General features: G+C 35.2%; 1 pseudogene; it reads right to left on the bottom strand.

Annotated features, from left to right (window-relative positions):
* Positions 1–558: 558 nt before the first annotated feature.
* On the bottom strand, positions 559–2,733 carry LOC105545041 (annotated as a pseudogene).
* Between the last annotated feature and the right edge of the window lie 16,865 nt (positions 2,734–19,598).

The raw sequence follows: 19,598 nt of genomic DNA, 5'->3' as shown, positions 1-19,598 counted from the left end.
CTATAAGAACGATTAAACCAGGTCAAAAATAGTCCAGCATAATTAGGCTTCATCAAACAAGGCTATTATTTTCTTCTAAGATGCTAATACACTAAAACAGGAAACACTGAAATCAAAATAAAGGATATTATTTGAGAATACCTGTCTTACAGATAGTTAGTTCCTTATCGTATTCCCCTTCTATAACACTAATAAAGGAAATATTTTACTGCAAAGGATATTTCATTTTGTATATCACTTGCCATGAATTTTTTTATTAGTTATTATATAAATGCCTCCTGCTGCCATTATCCAAATAATGTGACCATTTTTTTGTCCACAACTCATTTCTGTATTTACAAACAGAATTTTCATGATTTACACAAGTACATCTATCAGTGAAGGTTTAGCACTAAGAAGCAAGCTAACATTCATAATATCTGATGTTTTACAGACAGCAATGTAGGAGAAACATTTTTAATCACCTTTTAAGTGACCATATTTTAAAAAATAAATAATTTAGAAGTTGTAAGTCTCCAAAGGATATTTTCAAGTGTACATGCAGAAATGTGAAGGTTTTTAAGAAACATCTTCCATGTCCACATCCTGTTGTAATTGCTGTACCATTTTCTCTTACGGCTGCTTTCCTTTGCCTGCAAGAGGCGCTTGGATAAGATGGATGTTTTGCTTGACTTTTTTGATCTCCTGAACTTTCTGTAGCTCTTTATTTTTCTTCAATCTGTTCATTATAAATTTAGCTTGACGTTTCTGTTTGATCTCTTCATTACATCAGTAGTTTTATTCCATAGCGCTTACTGGTACTTTGTAGGTTCATGTTTACGTTTTTCGAAATCAAATGAATTATTTGCTGTAAGCTCTTTACCAGTTTCTTTCTGGAATGCTTTGGTCCACCTGAACTTGCAAGGATTGTGTTTCTTTTTAAAGTTTTTATGATATTTGTATTTACAAAATCTGAACACCTTGCAATCATTGCAAACAAACATCATGCAGTGGCCAGGGTTCAGGGTTCATGGGCCCTGTACAAAAATTACATTTCCAGATAGGCACGTTGAACCTGTGCAGTTCCCACCAACCAAATACCAAGCTTAAGTGGAAGTTGAAATTTAAGTTTTGAGTTTACATTACAACCAATAATTCTTCATTCTTGGATCTATTAAAAGGATCTAGAATCTAGCTATTAATAATATCATTTTTTAAAAATCAAATAATTTTGCAATATTCTCTTCTTTCATATGGGTATATGTGTATATAAAACTTAATTTATGTAATAAAGATCTTTTATTAAGAAATGTACAAATATGTTTATATCTTTATATTAAATATATATTATTTATATATTTAACTTCATATATCATTTGATAATGCTTACAGAGACACATATCCTATATTATAACAGGGTACTTATTTCAATCCAAAATATTTAGATGGTGAATAGAATAGAGTTCATTACCATTATTTACTTTTTCACACATTTATGAAGCTAAAGAAATTTCTAGAAACATAGATGATAGCTGGGTAGATGGATGGATAGAAGAATGAATAGATGTTCATAGTATTTCGCACCATTCCAAAGTGTTTTGTCTTAGCTTAAAGGAAAAGACAAAAATACAGATAGAGGCAGATTTTAATTTTTAAAGAAATAGTTGGAAATAAATGAATATGAAGGAAGTTTACATCAAAGATATTTGACACCATCTAAATACAAAAGGCAGGGCTAATTAAGCAACATTCTTTGATATAGAAGACTACTCCCTCCTACTCATTACTGTTTTTTTTCATCTGTGTTCTGGTTTTTGATTTCTAGTGTAACTAAGGAATTAAATTTCTAGTTGTATTTAATTTTAATCCAAACAGCCCCCTGTGGCTAAATAGTTACAGTATTGACCAGGTAACCTATATTCTGCCCCAAAGCAAACTACCCAAACAACATGGAATATTCTGTCTAGAAAGGGCCCACTCTATGTCTAGAAAGATGTCCAGGCCTGGTTTCTTGCTTCCTCTCCAGTATTAGACCACGTTTTTAACCTGTTATTTTCTTCTCTTGGCATTATTCCTTAATGAAAAACAGTGAATTATGTATATAAATTTATAGCAGCTTAAATGGAAGGAGAAGTTATTTAAAACGTGTGACCATGCTTCCTGAAATGATTTCTAACCTTTACATTTGGAGAACAAGCTAAGAGATGGCATTTGCAAAGATTTCCTAGGATGTTACTAACATTAACTATTTAAGATTTGCTCTGTGCCCTATTAATAAAAAGTGACTTTTCTCTTATTTGCAGCAAGGAAAAATTGGTCTTACTTGCAATATAAATCAAAAAGCTGGTCTCAAATCTGTGTCTTGTGATCTCACCACTCAAAAATAAACAGTCCCTCACACTGAGTCTCTCTTGTGACACCAGGAGGTGCAACCAGCCACACATGGCCTCCTGTTCTCATATGCTGCTTCAGTTAATACTAAGGTTCAGTAGTTGCTGCCAGAGAGGCTAAAAAGGAGAAAGACATAACCATTTGATTCTCTGCTTCTAAATCTGCTTTTCCACCATGGTATCTTCTTTCTTCTCACCCTGCCCACTGTTGCCCAGCCCACAGAGTCACCAGAAAACTTGTCTGGAATGTGAGAGAACTGAAGAACATAAATGGTAGATGGGCAGGTTCAATCCTATGGAGAGTTGTGCATTCTTCATTCACCTGTTTGGTATTTGGAAGGCAATACACAACACAACTGTTCATTGCGCAGGCTATGGAGTCAGACAGAAGTGGCCTCAGATCTCAGCTTAAATAGATACTATGACCTTTGGCAAGTTATTGAACTTGAAGTTCATTGTGTCTATGTTTTCTCAACAGTAAAATGGAGATATTAAAAGCTGCTTCAGAGAATAATTATTAGGACAATTTAAATAATACATATGAATTTGTTACCCTGTCTGTGGCATAGAGTCTCCAAATGACAGCTATAATAATTTTTAAAAGGACAAAATAAGTGTAGGTATAACTTAATAACAATGATCTTAGGAAGTGTTCATTACCCAGCTGTATATCTCTACTGAAATCCCTATGTTGAATTCTGCTCTTTATTAAAATTACAAGCCAATTATGGGGGTATTTAATATGTCAGTTGTTTAATTTTGAAAAATGAATGTTACCTTTGTAAAACCATCTGGTCAAGAATTTACATTACACTACACTTAACACAGAGACTTCCATTGTACTTAGAATGTCTTCATCAAGTTTATTAAAAAGATATAAGGCTTAGGGAAATTTACATCTGATATTCAATTACCAGGTTTTTTTTTTTTTTTTTTTTTAAAAAAAGGAACCCTATGTGTTTAAGGCTTACAACATGATGTTTTGATATATAATGTATACATTGTGAAATTATTGTCATAATCAAGCTGATTAATGTATCTATCAACTCAGATACCATTTTCTTTTCTTCTCTCTTTTTCTGTGTGGTAACAACACTTAAGGTTTATCCTCTCAGAAAATTTTAAGTGTACAATACACTATTGTAAACTATAGCCACCATCCTGTATATTAGAGCTACATAACTCACTCATCTTGTGTAACTGTAGAATCACTATTAGCAAAAAGACAAAGATAAGTGCTGGTAACGATGTGGAGGAAAGAAAAACTTATACGCTGTTGATGGGAATGTAAATTGGTATAGCCATTATGGAAAACAGCCTGGAGATTTCACCAAAAGTAGAAAATAGAAATAACATATGATCCAGCAATCCCTCCTCTGGGTATATATACAAAGGAAATAAAATCTTCATTTCAAAGAGATATCTGCACCCCCATGTTCATTGCAACATTATTCACAATAGCCAAATTATAAAAACAATCTGAATGTTCATTGACAGATGAATGGTAATAAACACACACACACACACACACACCAAATATTATTTATCCTTTGAAAAGAATGAATTTCTGCCATTTGCAACAATATGGATGTATCTTGAGGACATAACACTAAGTAAAATAAGGCAGACACAGAAAAACAAATACTGTATGATCTCACAAGTATGTACTAAAGCAAAATCCCACACCAAAAGAGAGGGAAAGGAAGGTAGCTATGAAGGCAGTTAGGGTAGATCCTCAGTAAAATTCTTTCCAACAAAGAGCAGCCTGAAAAACCAAGCTGTAAGCACAGATAAGGAAGCAAAGTCTACCATAAAAAGACCTTTGTCCATTCAGTATGATATTGACTGTGAGTTTGCCATAAACATCTCTTACTATTTTGAGATATGTTCCACCAATACCTAGCTTATTGAGAGTTTTTAGCATGAAGAGGTGTTGAATTTTATTGAAGACCTTTTCTGCATCTATTGAGATAATCATGAGGTTTTTGTCGTTGGTGCTGTTTATGTGATGGATTACATTTATTGATTTGTGTATGTTGAACCAGACTTGCATCCCAAGGATGAAGCTGACTTGATCGTGGTGGATAAGCTTTTTATATCTGTCGGATTTGGTTTGCCAGTATTTTATTGAGTATTTTCGAGTCAATGTTCATCAGGGATATTGGCCTGGATTTTCCTTTTTTTGTTGTTGTTGTATCTCTGCCAGATTTTGGTATCAGGATTATACTGGCCTCATAAAATGAGTTAGGGAGGATCCCCTCTTTTTCTGTTGTTTGTAATAATTTCAGAAGGAATGGTACTAAGTCTTCTTTGTAGCTCTAGTAGAATTCGGCTGTGAATCTGTCTGATCCGAGGCTTTTCTTGGGTGGTAGGCTACTAATTACTGCCACAATTTCAGAAGCATTCCCTTTGAAAACTGGCAAAAGACAAGGATGCCCTCTTTCACCACTCCTATTCAACGTAGTATTGGAAGTTCTGGCCACAGCAATCAGGTAAGAGAAAGAAATAATGGATATTCAAATAGGAAGAGAGAAAGTCAAATTATCTCTGTTTGCACATCACATGATTGTATATTTAGAAACTCCTATCGTTTCAGCACAAAATCTCCTTAAGCTGATGAGCAGCTTCAGCAATGTCTCAGGATACAAAATCAATGTGCAAAAATCACAAGCATTCCTATAAACCAATAATAGACAAAACAGAGAGCCAAATCATGAGTGAACTCCCATTCACAATTCCTTCAAAGATAATAAAATACCTGGGGATACTACTTACAAGAGATGTGAAGGACCTCTTCAAGGAGAACTACAAACCACTGCTCAAGAAAATAAGAAAGGACAAAAACAAATGGAAAAACATTCCATGCTCATGGATGGGAAGAATCAGTGTCATGAAAATGGCTATACAGCCCAAAGTAATTTATAGATTAAATGCTATCCCCATCAAGCTACCACTGAGTTTCTTCACAGAATTAGAAAAATCTACTTTAAATTTCATATGGAACCAAAGAAGAGCCTGTATAGCCAAGAGAATCCTAAGCAAAAAGAATAAAGCTGGAGGCATCATACTACCTGACTTCAAACTATATGACAAGGCTACAGTAACCAAAACAGCATGGTACTGATACCAAAACAGATACATAGACCAATGGAACAGAACAGAGCCTTCAGAAATAACACCACACATCTACAACTATCTGATCTTTGACAAACCTGACAAAAACAAGCAATGGGGGAAAGGATTACCTATTTAATAAATTGTGTTGGGAAAACAGGCTAGCCATATGCAGAAAACTGAAACGGGATCCCTTCCTTACACCTTATACAAAAATTAACTCAAAATGGGCTAAAGACTTAAATGTAAGACCTAAAACTATAAAAACCCTAGAATAAAACCTAGGCAATACCATTCAGGACATAGGCATGGGCAGAGACTTCATGAATAAAACACCAAAAGCAATGGCAACAAAAGCAAAAATTTGGCAAATGGGATCTAATTAAACTAAAGAACTTCTAAACAGCAAAAGAAACTATCATCAGAGTGAACAGGCAACCTACAGAATCGAAGAAAATTTTTGCAATCTACCCATCTGACAAAGGGCTAATATCCAGAATCTACAAAGAACCTAAATTTACAAGAAAAAAAAAAAACCACCAAAAAGTGGGCAAAGGATATGAACAGACACTTCTCAAAAGAAGACATTTATGTGGCCAACAAACACATGAAAAAAAACTCATAATCACTGGTCATTAGAGAAATGCAAATCAAAACCACAATGAGAGTCCATCTCATACCAGTTACAAGAACGATCATTAAAAGTCAGGAAACAACGGATGCTAGAGAAGATGTGGAGAAAAAGGAACACTTTTACACTGTTGATGGGAGTGTAAATTAGTTCAACCATTGTGAAAGACAGTATGGCGATTCCTCAAGGATCTAGAACTAGAAATACCATTTGACCCAGCACTCCCATTACTGGGTATATATCCAAAGAATTATAAACCATTCTACTACAAAGACACATGCACACGTATGTTTACTGCAACACTGTTCACAATAGCAAAGACTTGGAACCAACCCAAATGCCTATCAGTGATAGACTGGATTAAGAAAATGTGGCACATATACACCATGGATACTATGCGACCATATAAAAAGGATGAGTTCATGTCCTTTGCAGGACATGGATGAAGCTGGAAACTATCATTCTCAGCAAACTATCACAGGAACAGTAAACCAACCACCGCGTGTTCTCACTCATAAATCGAGTGGAACAATGAGAACACATGGACACAGGGAAGGGAACATCACACACCGGGGCCTGACAGAGGGTGGCTACTAGGGGAGGGATAGCATTAGGAGAAATGCCTAATGTAGATGATGGGTTGATGGGTGCAGCGAACCATCATGGCACGTGTATACCTATGTAACAAACTTGCATGTTCTGCATATGTATCCCAGAACTTAAAGTATAATAATAATAATAATACCTTTGTCTTTTCTGCAACCAGTGAGTTCTGTCCATACACAGTTGGCTTCAGTGAACACATTCTTTTCCTTTTTGGGCATACTCAGATAAGGGAACTTACATAGGGGACTTTCTTAAGATATGCTTGCAGCTGCACAGATCAGAGGATTTACAGAAACCAAACACGTCCACAGTGGTAAATTCCATCTGCTGACACATGTGTAGTAAGGGAAATAAAACAATGGAGTAACTCAGGATAAGGACCCACATGCTCACTAGAGGGGCAGGGTGGAGCTGTTGTAAATTTCTGCTTTATGCAAATAAGATACCCAGTCCTGACTGTTTTTTTCACCTTATGCAAATGAAACACCCCACCCCATTCACTTTCGCATAAAAGTCTTTGTACTCAACTGTGAAATGCCAACCTTCCGTGGGCCCCTCCCCACAGTGGAGAGCTTTTCTCTCTCGCTTATTAAACTTTCACTCAAACTCACCCTCTGTGACCATGCCCCTTATTCTTGTTGGTCATGAGACAAAGAACTTTGGGTAGTACCTCAGAAAACAAGACTACTTCACTAATATCTCCCCAACTTCACTAATTCTTTGTACCATTACTTCTAGGATTTCCCTTACTGATGAAGCATTGGCAAGTACCAGTCATTAATCTGTCATTCTTTTTTTTGAAATCAATATCCAAGTCTTATAAATTTCACAACATTGATATGTTAAATATCTATTTCCATATCTACTGCCTTACTACAGATTCTTAATATCTCATACTAATTATATTCTCATAGTTTCCTAAGAGGCCTTGCTCTGTCTCCATTTATAAGCTCTCTAAAGTTCCCAAGTGATCTTTTTATAATGCAACCTGATCATACCACTCCTTTGTCTGGAGGTCCGCAGTGATTTCCACTGTTTAGATTATAAAGCTAAACCTTTAACCATGGTGTACAAAACTATTCGTGTTCTGTCCCTGGCTTTCTTTCCAGTCCCAGGTCTACTTCCTGTGCCTTGTTTTCTCACACTATCTTTTAGCCTTGCAAAACTGCCTAAAGATACCCCAACACCACTTGCTACTTTTGGATACAAGCAACAGAAACCCACTGAAAGCACTTTAATGTGTATTTTGAGTTGAATGCTCACCCTGATCATAGAATAGTGTAGACGGCCAAGCTGAAAATGGAAGACAATTGTGACAAAGGTATTAATAGGTCATAGAATCTGATACTGGAAGTACAATTCATGCCATGAAGAGTAAACTCTGAATTAGAAAGTCTTTATGAAGTTGGCAAATTTATACATGGTCTCTAATTTCTGTCTGAGTCTGCTCCATTTTTTTTTTATTTTGTTGACATGGTTTCTCTATTCAGCTCATCTTGCACATAGAACAACATGATCACCATCCAGAGTATACAATGTCCTCTCGGCTCCAGAGTCATGGCCAACTGATGATTCTATGTCATTGAGTTAAAAAAAAAAAAAAAAATCTAGCCCATTTCCTCACTACCTGGCAAGACTTTACAGTCAAACCACATGTTGATTGTCTCACATCTTTGTTTCTCCACTTAATTACCAATATTTTCCTTTATACACAAAAATAATTGAGCATTATTTCTCTGTGTGTGGTAGGGGCAGGGGGTGGTGAGGTGGTGGGGAATTTAGCAGTTTAAGCTAGAAGTAACAGGTGGGTAGGACAGGCATGTGACTAAAATCCATTACATACACAAAGCCCCTGTGCTTTCATCTGGAATATGCTCTTCTCCTCCTTGTCTGCTGGTGATAAGCATCCAGTTTTCAAAACACTGTACGTTTCCAGAGAACAAGGATTTTTCAATGCTCGTTACTATATCTCTAGCCTGGAAAATATCATGCAATCTTTAAATAGTTGTTGAATTAATGAACAAATACATTCTTTTTATTTTCCTATAAGGTCATCCCTACCAAAAAATGGCCACTCTTTTCTTTATACCCCATTAGAATACCCTTTATGCATACCTTTATTAGAAACTAAAATACTGATGTACTTATTTGAGTCCATCACTTTACTAGACTGTGAGCTCCTTGAGGAAACACTTTGAGAAAACACAATGTACTAATTTCTAACGTTTCTAATCCAATGTAGATGGTGAAAAACAAAATGCCTGTTGAATCAATGACTGAGTAAATGGGCAACATTAACAAGCCCTTCACATTCACAGTGTCTTTTTGTTCCTCTTTTTTAAGAGCACTATTGTATGTAAGGTTTCAGGAAGCAGAAACAAGTAAAGCAGCACAAATTTTATCATTGTGAAGAACATGCCTTACCCTCCAAGCAAAAGTATTTTTCAGCCCATTCCTGTTCCTTTCTCTGCTGGCTGTCCACTGGAGAAACTGGTGTTCAACATACCCTGTCTCTGAAGAACACCAGAGAACTTTGGTAAAGATCCTGACATAAGACTTTGACTGATTTGTTCCAAAGACACAATTATAAAACAAGTCTCTATGGAATATACTACTTGGCTCTGTTTTAATATCCTTTAATCACAACACATATAATTCTTTTGCTTGGAGATCACATAAAGACTATGCCCAAAACAGTCAGATATTCTGCACTTTCATCTCCTTAATGAACTTTGCTATACTTTGTCTTTTCCAGTAAATTACAAATGAGTCACAGTTTGGAAATAATTCTAAAAGAAAGCACTTTCCAAGCATGGAAGTGGTAAATATAAACTTCAGTGTATGACCATCTGTCAGAGTTAATTCCCGTCAGGGATTTCTTCCTTAATTATTTGTTTCTATAGCCAATGTAAAGCAAAATTCAAAGAGTGAACTTTGAATAGTAGCAAATTCTTTATATATTTACCAACTTGTTTTCAACACTAATTAATTTTCTTCAATATATAAATAATTATATATATATTTTTTTCTCTATGAAACAAACAAGAAAGTAAAATTTTCTAAGTTCCATTCTCTGGAAGTAACCCTAATGAACATTAATTTTTTTTTCAATAACTTGCTTTTAATAGCATGTAGGGTTGCTTATCATTTTTAGGTTTGCCTAATTTTATTAGGGTTGCCTCAAAGTTTTAAGTAAATTTGGTTGAGTAAAACAGGCATCACTAATTTGCTTATGTTGATGCAGGGTCATTTTAAACATGCAATATAGACAAGCATTCTCTACAATAACCTTGAATAATTACAATGACAGCATTTTTTGCCCTCTTCTGCTTTCTCATATGACAGTGAAGCGGCTAATTGCTCTGCAACATAGCCTATTACAGCCACAGTTAATTAACTGCAATAATTATCTATGGGACTTTTTTGTATAATTAGAAAGTTTCAGATTTAACAAATAAAATTTGCTTCCCCTTTTGAGGTGTGCAGCTGTATTATATTCAGCAAACACACATTGTTATTTGTGGTAAGTACACTCAATTATGATTATCCTCTAGCACCATGAAAGTTAGTTAGGAATCCACTTGGGGACAAGTTACTAAAAGTTTTCTTTGAAATAATAGTCACACTCAACATGTTTTTCTTTTGAAAGTGGTGGATACGGCTGGGCATGGTGGCTCACGTCTGTAGTACCAGCACTTTGGGAGGCCAAGGCAGGCAGATCATGAGGTCGAGAGATCAAGATCATCCTGGCCAACATGGTGAAACCTCGTCTCTACTAAAAATATAAAAATTAGCTGGGTGTGGTCGTGGGTGCCTGTAATCCCAGCTACTCGGGAGGCTGAGGCAGGAGAATTGCTTGAACCCAGGAGGTGGAGGTTTCAGTGAGCCGAGATTGCCCCACTGTACTCCAGCCAGGTGACAGAATAAGACTCCGTCTCAAAAAAGAAAAAGAAAAAAAAAGTAGTGGATACTTATAACCATTATAAAACTCACGGTGTAAACAAAAAATAGCCTGGAGCAGGCAGAAGGATAATTCAGCTGCTCCTTTTTCATTTTAAATGAATCCTAGAGAGAATCAGTGTGGTTGAAGCAGTGCCCCACAACTGCCTACAGCAACTCTGTGCCCCCTACTCCTCCCTATGCCCCAACACAAAGCTGAAATCCCCTCACTTCACCGGGCTCTTGGGCTCTTTCTAATTTGTTAAGCATTGGATGAAAGAAAAAAAAAGAAAAAAAAAAAACTTCGAGAGGTAATTAAGTAAGGTCTTAGGAAAAAGAGTCATCACAATGGAATGAGACAGTTTGTCTCACTTTTTTGGATAGAATATTAAACTCAATGAGTAGAAAAACCTGTTTCTGGCTAAAATGATAGAGATGTGAATGACAGCAATAGAACAGGCGAGAACTACGGGGTGGGAAAATCTAATGATGCAATTTTTAGAGAAGATATTGTCCTCTCAGAACCCCAACACCCAGCTACTCACTAGTTTACTGAATTTAGTGAAAAGTTATTTAAAATGGGGAGAAAAGGCAAGATACTGGAACCTTACTTGGAGATCACCTAAAGAATATAATAGGCCCAAAACAATCAGATATATTGTACTTTCATCTCCTTAATGAACTTCGCTATTCCAGTAAATTACAAATGAGTCACAGTTTGGAAATAATTCTAGAAGAAAGTTAATTATTTCTTTTCAGGGAAACATATCTTATGTACTTTTTTAATCTCATGCTATTTGAAGAGCAAAAATTTACTAATAAATGTTACATTAAAGATTAGCCAAAAATTATAAAGTAAGCAGTTTACTAAATTATATGGATAGTCTTTTTCCCTAACAGTAAGAACTTTTTAAAAAACATCTTTTAGCATTAGCCTATAGATAATCCTTGGGAGGATATAGGTTGAATTATGCTATAGATTAAAAGTATTAGAATCATAGGATCAATGTAAATTATTAGGCACAGGAAGATATACAAATAGCCAACACACACATGAAAAAATTTTCAGTGTCATTAGACATTAGAAAAATACAAATCAAAACCACAGAATTTCCCATACTAGGATGGCTATAATAAAAATAAAACATTTTTAATAGAAAATAACAAGTGTTGATGATGTAGAGAAATTAGAACTGTAACACATTGCTAATGGGAATGTAAAATGATTTAGCCACTGTAGAAAACAGTTTGATTGTTCCTTAATAAGTTAAATGGAGAATTACCATATGACCTAGGAATTCCACTCCTAGATATACCCAAAAGAATAAAAACAAATGTCTAAACAAATACTTGTCCACAAATGTTCAGAGCAGAACTGTTCACAATAACCAAAAAGAAAGAAAAACTGAAAATTTCATCAACTAATGAATGAATAAACAAAATGTGGTATCACCAAACAATGGAATATGTTCAATCATAAAAAGAATAAAGTACTAGTATATGCTACTGATACGGAAGGTAGAAAGAAATTATTTAGGCAGATAGTGAGGGCAAAAGAGTCCTCAGCAAAGCTACCCTTCTAACAAAAAGCAGCCCCCAAAAGCATTTCTTTTCTAACAAAGAGCAGCCTGAAAAATGGAGCTGCAAATATAAATAAGCAAACTAGAAGCTTGTATGGGGTAATCCTGGCAGCTGCACCAATAGAAAAGGGCTATCTTGGGGCCAGGCATATCCAACATAGAGGGTACATCTTCCCTTTGTGTCACCATGTGTACAGGAACAAAGAAATGGGCAACATGGCAAAGCTCAGGCAGGGAACCTGCCTGCATAATAAAAGGTGAGAGTGGAGGCTACCAGAGATTTGCACCCTAGTCAAATAACACACCTGGTGGTCTAACCAGTTTTTCATGCTCTCTGTAAATCAGACACTGCCTCCTCACCAGCTCATCAATAAGACCCCCTGCATTTCACCAAGGATTCAGCAACCCATTTTTCTGAGTCCCCTCTCTGCAGCAGAGAGCTATTCTCTTTCTGTCATCTATTAAACTTCCAGTCTCAACCTCACTCTTTATGTGTCCACATCCTTGTTCTCCATGGCCGTGAAACAACAAACTTCAGGTGTTACTCCAGACAATGAAGCCATTTCAGTACCACATGAATGAATCTGAAAACATGATATTAGTTAAATAAGTTAGACACAGAAAGTCACATATTGCATGATTTTGTCTATATGAAACATCCAAATAGGTGAATCTATGTAGATAATAAGCAGGTTAGTGGTGGTAGGGGCTGGGTGGAGAAGAAAATAAGGAATAGCTACCTGGGGGGTCTAGGGTTTCCTTTATGGTTGATGAAAATATTCTGAAGCTAGACAGAGGTGATAGCTGCACAACACTGAATTTACTATATGCCACTGAATTGCATACTTTAAAATGGTTAAAATGAGAAAAGTTATGTTATATGTATTTTATTACCCAAGAAAAGTATTAGAAAAAGGAATAGAATTGAGGAGAATAGTTGACTTCAAATGAAAGTTAATGTCTCAAAAAAAAAAAAAAAAAAAAAAAAAACACATTGATTTTGATTTTGTAGTCCATAGCACTTGCTAAGAACATGCCATTTAGGAAGCTTACTGATGCTTCTCATAAAGCCCAACATCACACTTCTCATTGGTACCCTTTCAACCTCCAGACCGAATGCTTGAATCAGTGCAAGTCATGTCAGTTTTGTGGCACTTGACAGAGTAGTTTCTTTTTTTTGATATATGTTATAAAAAATGGACTTTGCTAAAAACTTATTTTCATTTTAATGTATTCATTAAAAAATGGTGCTTTGTGTGATCAAGAAGTATCATCTCCTTAAGCTACTTTAACAGAAGATTGAAAATGATGATCCCTATAAGTCTCTGCTCATGACTCCTGTTCTTCCTCTTCCAGAGACTAAATGTTATAATGAAGGTTTTTAGTTGTGTTTTTTTTTTTTGTCTTAGTCAATGATCTCATGTATGAGGCTTAATGTCAACCTTAGCCCCTTGACATGTTCAGTAATTATCTTAAAATAACACTCACTGTAGGCCGGGCATGGTGGCTCACGTCTGTAATTCCAGCACTTTGGGAGGCCAAGGCGGGCAGATCACAAGGTCAGGAGATGGAGACCACCCTGGCTATCGTGGTGAAACTCCAACTCTACTGAAAATACAAAAAAAAAATTAGCCGGGCGTGGTGGTGGGTGCCTGTAGTCCCAGCTACTCAGGAGGCTGAGGCAGGAGAATCGCTTGAACCCAAGAGGTGGAGCTTGCAGTGAGCCAAGATCACTCCACTGCACTCGGTGATGCTACAGTGACACTCAGTGCACTAGGTGACAGAGTGAGACTCCGTCTCAAAACAGAAACAAAGAAACACTCATTGTAAAATTGTCTATCAACTTTAAAAGGAAAACAAAGCATTTTATTGATATTTGTGGATATACTGGCCATATGAAATAATTTGTTTACTCATGGTAGACTACACTACCTTGCAGTCCCAAGCTGCCATGATGTTTGTATTTAGAACTTGAGATGAATTGTTAGTTTGAGAAGCAGAGGCTTCTAGTCACCAAAAATTCATAGCGAAATAAACCAAATGCAGAGCTCTCACCATCTACATGCCAATCTGAGTGTCTGTACAGCAGGTTAAAGTTTAACCATTCACAGAAGTTTAGGCAAAAGGAAGAAAGTAAAAGGAAAAATAATTTTCCTGCTGCCCCACAAAATAGAATCTAACCATCAAAAACAATGCAATTCAGATGGTTCACACTGCACAGGAAAAAAAATGGCATTTACAATATGACCTCTACATGAATGTAGTGAGACACAGTAAAGAAAAACAAAGAGCTGACCATTACAAGTACAAAAATTAAGGTTCAGAAGAGGAGTTAAGTTTTGGCTGGAAGGATTTGAGAAAGTGGGATTAGACTTCGGCTTTATAGTATGGTTAAGAACAGACTTTGTGAAGTGTCAGACATCATATGCCAAAACCCAGGTGTCAGAATGAAAGTAGTGTGTAAGGCCAATACTAAAGAGTCAAATCTGACTGAACTCAGGAGGCCGTGTTGGGATATAGTAAAATATAATAAAGTGAGAAATGCAAGATGGGCCAGAGAATAAAGTTCCTTAGATGCCTAGGAGGAGTTTGGATTTATACAAAGGAAAATGGGAAAACAGTGATTTTCTTTGAGCTTGCCTGCTGCTGAAATTCTCAGACTAGGAAGATGGCTTGGTTTCAGTATGCTGTATGAAGAGAAAAAAATCTAGTTAAGGAAACCATCTGGAAGTTGTTAGAGTGAGTTAACTATGCAATGATGAAGAGCAAAAATGGGGAAGGGATGTGGAAGTAGAGAAGGTACAGATTCAAGAGCCATCTCAAACAAACAATAGGATGTTCTCACAGAGCAGGTAGAAGGCAGAGAAGACAGCTGAGGTGGCTAGCCTGGATTTCTGAGAGGAAGCAATGGGGAGGGTAGGAAAGTGAGGTTAATTTTGTTGATGTTAGGCTTGAGGCAATATTAGGTCATCTAATTAGATGATACATCAGGAAAAAAATACTACCTTTACCACTAAACTCAGTGTATTTCAAATGTAAAACAAGATAATATATATGAGCATATTTTCCCAGTTATATAAATGTAGGGTATGTAAAAAAGATATCTTGTTATTTCCTTTAATAATAATTATAACATGAGAAGGCTGAGATTTGAGGAGGTCCAAGGCTGGATACAACAGTGCATATCTCCTTGATGGGAACTAAAACCTCAAGCATGCATTAATTTACTTGGTAATGTGGTTAGATCAAGAGCAATAGGATAATAACGTTCAGAGAAAGATCAAGAAAGAATTAACACTGGAATTTCAACAGGGGATTTAGATTTGCATACCTGAGTAAAGGTTGTGTTTTCTTTGTCATAGAAGTTGAATTTCACTGGCATCAAATTCAATATTTAGACATAATGGGCAATTCAACATATTGCCACTTTTTAACTGTTACTGCTGTAACACACAGAAACATGAAGACATATACACAGAAGCAAAATAAAAAAGAATTAGACGGCCAGTGGTGTTACGATGTGCAAATCAATGGTTTTACCATATTTTCAATCACCTTTATGAAACTAAAATAATGGTTTTATTAAGAGATTTGTCTGTTTGTTGTTTGTTTATGTGAAGTGACCAGCCAGGGTGCTATGAGATTTGTTTCTTTGCAATTCAATAGTATCTGATTAGAGAAAATTACTCTGTTGATTTGCCTAGTGAAAGGGTAAAGGAAGCTGATTGTCCTTTGCTTTGATAAGTAAATTAAAACAGCTAAATTCTATAGAGACTGAAATGATGCCTTGAGTGAATTAATGGCTAAGACAATCAATAGGCTATAACTTTCTTGTTGGTAACAAGATTTAATTTAGAGCTTATGGCTGTTAGAATTCTGTTAGAATTCCTCTAACAGATTTTTTTCCTGAAAAAAAGTTTGTTTCAGACTTGTCTTTTCTCATTATTTAACACTCATAAACCAATATAGTTGTGCTTATTCTGATTATTACAGTTTTTAAAGTACCTGATCAAGTCACAGAAATGAGATCTTTGGAATGTTACCCAGAAATTGTACCCACATTCCGTTTGTAATACATTCAGTAATGAGCATGTATTACCTTCAGGACAGCAATAAAAATAAGTACCATTATTGACATGGCAATATAATGGTATCACAATTCAAAAATACAGTAACATTTAAATGAATTAAGTCTTCTATAGCAAGATAAAGAAATAAAATGCTGATGTAAATACATAAGAAAGAAAACTATAGGGACATTTTATAGGCTAAGTAAAATACCATCAGGAAAATATCATAGATTATAAAACATTTGACTTTTGTGTAAACTCTTAACAAATTTCTCAATTTTTCTTGCCCCAGACAGAATTTTTCTTTTTTTTCCTCACCCAATATTATATATGTGTGTGTATCACCTCAAAAAACTTACTGAAAGATTTCCGTTTCTCAATCAGCTTAGCATTCTGCTCCATTTAGCAGCTCTAAGGATTTGCAGAGGGCAAATCATGTCAAGCCAGAGCTAAATATCATAATTGACAAAGTGTGAATCAGCAGTTAATGACCTTCTGTAGAAAATGTGCTTTTTTGAAACATTAAGCCCTATCCTAATTGTATATATTTACTAAACATCTTAAACGCTCAAAGATCCAATGCTTATCTTTTTCAGTTTAGGATTTTTGCTCATCCTTAAATCATATGAAGTAGAGGTCTTTTTGTTTTTGTTACTCATAATAACGAAATAGAATGCCAGCCCCTTGAAGTCAGGGAATTTGTCTCACTTGTTCCATTATAAACCCAGCACTTCAAAAGTGCCTAGTGCATTAGCAATTATTATTATTAATAGTTAAATGGAGATGCTTATATAAAGATACAAATAATTGTTGAATATGACAAAGCTAAAGGTTATGTCTTTCACCTGGGAGCATATCTTAATTTACTGTATTTGACTAATGTTGGATTTTATGCCTGAGTCTACATAGGCTGGATCACATGAAAAGAAAATTATCAGAGAGTACTAGTTAATAACTAAAAATGAAAAAAAGAAAACAATATAAAGCAGTCTACAACATACATAAACATTTATTTAAAAACAGTCCACCTCTGGATCTTGATCTCATCTCCAGAGATATAGAGGGATTTCTCTTGTAATAGAAAAGTTGTACTGAACACTTGTTAAACATGACAAGAAAGATTTTATTCAAGACAAGTGCAATAGGAGTCAAAGCTAGGGCAGTAGGGTAGAGGGCCTGTCTGAAACAAAAGGTAGGAGGACTTTTAAATGCTGGGTTGAGCTAATGGAAAAGTACTAGAGGACTTTGGTGTGGACGAGTGGGGAGTTGGCTAATGTGAATAGGTCATCTGTATTTGCTAATTGGCTCCTACTCTTCCACAGAGACTAGAAGACAGTGGCCTTATCTTTCTTGATTATATTTCTAAGAGATGGCCTCAAGGTCTTTGAGAAATGCACTCCAGGGTTGTAATACTGGCAAGACGCCAGGGGAAGATTTACATCTCAAAGAGTCAGAGAAAGAATTTACAAAGGAAAATTTTCTTAGGTAAATGCCCTAAGAAAAGGAAGGTCAGCGACCTAAAGTCAAAATGCCTGTCTAAAATTTAATAGAGCTGAGGGGAATATTAAAGTTCTCTTGGTAATGCACTTAGCACTAATTCAGAATTGTAAAGCTAGAGAATAGCTGCAAAATTAAGGAACGACTTATGGGTCAGAGCATGCTCCCTGGGTGTCTCCTATACAAAAACGGCTTCCTTTCAGCTGCCTTGATTTTTTTCATTTTGCCTTATTATATTCACTGAAGTTAGATGAATAAAACAGTATTTAAGCCATCAAGCAGTCTTTTAAAATCCAAATATTTTTAAGACCTATCACTCAAAAATCAGGAAAGTGATGAGGACTTCATCAATAGTATTGGGAATGAAAAACTAGTTTCCTAACGACTGACTTGGAGGCAATATAGAGAGGAGGTAACAGACTCCAAAGCCATGTTCAAATTTGGACTTCACTCCTTATTGTTTACATTTCCTTGTACCAGTTATTTATACAATTTTCTGTGTTTTCTCATCTGTAGGAAACAGACACACAAGTTTATTGGGCTGTTTAAGTAAATTAACATTATTCAGTACTTAAAAGTATAGTTACAGGGTTAGCTATTTCTATTAGTGTTTCAGAAATTGAAGAATTTTTTTTAAACTTTCAAAAAATAAATAGAAACTTTAAAAAAGTATTTCAAGTTGAATTCTGATTTGCTGTTTTGTATTTGCTCTCTGGAAGCAAGCCTTACTTGCCCTGTCATAAATTTTCTAAATGTGCCCAATTAAAATAAATTCTTACTGAACTAAGAAGGATAATCTATCTTCTGGCATTGATATTCAATGCTTTGATTCCTTACCAAAAATTAGCCAAAAAAAAAAAAAAAAAAAAAAAAACCACCATGTATTGCAACAGTATTTCCCACAGAAGCCCCAAATGTAACCATGTGATCATGAAACAAAGCATATGTGTAACCAGATGAACTTTCAACAATTTGTAGTTGAGAAAAAATCTGTCTTCCTGTACTGCCCTGGCTAGAAGGTAAAGTAGTAAATTCTTTGTCAGGCAAATAAATAATGTAGCACAGAAACATAATACATCATTATAAGTCATATGAATAATTATGATTAAAACTTACATGCAAACCTATTGCAGGAAATAAGGAAAAGAGATTTTGTAATCAAAAGTTGCAGTAACAGTCTTTTAAATTGTATATATGGCATATATACCACAATATGCAGATAATAATTGAATATTTTGTTCCTGAAATTATTTGTGAGAGTTTAAGTCTACCTTGCTTGCAAACAGCATTTTATATTGAGAAAGTCAATATTCATATTTGACTTTGACTTAGAAATAAAAGATATTTTGTTTCTTCCCTGGAATATTAGCAAAGTTAACAAGAGTATTATCAGAGAACTGTGTTTTACTTGTTTTATTTAAACTTATTTTGCTAAGTGATATATAGATACAAATAACTTTTCATTTTAATTGTAGATGTGATTTTTGTTTTATTTTCCCAAAAATAGTATTCATTTTTTATAAGGTCCATGGAGAAACACTTCTTTTTCTGTATCAGAAACATTTGAAATTTATCATTATATATCAGCAATAGTTCTAACTTTTGGCTTAGAGAACCTGATTGAGCCTTGTGAATAATGATGATTATAATAATAATATCGAATGTTTGTATAGCTCACTATGGTGTTAAAAAAATTTCACACATCTACAGCCATCTGATCTTTGACAAACCTGAAAGAAACAAGAAATGGGGAAAGGATTCCCTATTTAATAAATGGTGCTGGGAAAATTGG

Source organism: Mandrillus leucophaeus, unplaced genomic scaffold (genome assembly GCF_000951045.1).
Source record: "Mandrillus leucophaeus isolate KB7577 unplaced genomic scaffold, Mleu.le_1.0 Scaffold316, whole genome shotgun sequence".
Taxonomy (NCBI): Eukaryota; Metazoa; Chordata; class Mammalia; order Primates; family Cercopithecidae; genus Mandrillus; species Mandrillus leucophaeus.
The sequence above is the reverse complement of the archived record's forward strand: the minus strand, read 5'-3'. Positions and strand labels throughout refer to the sequence as shown.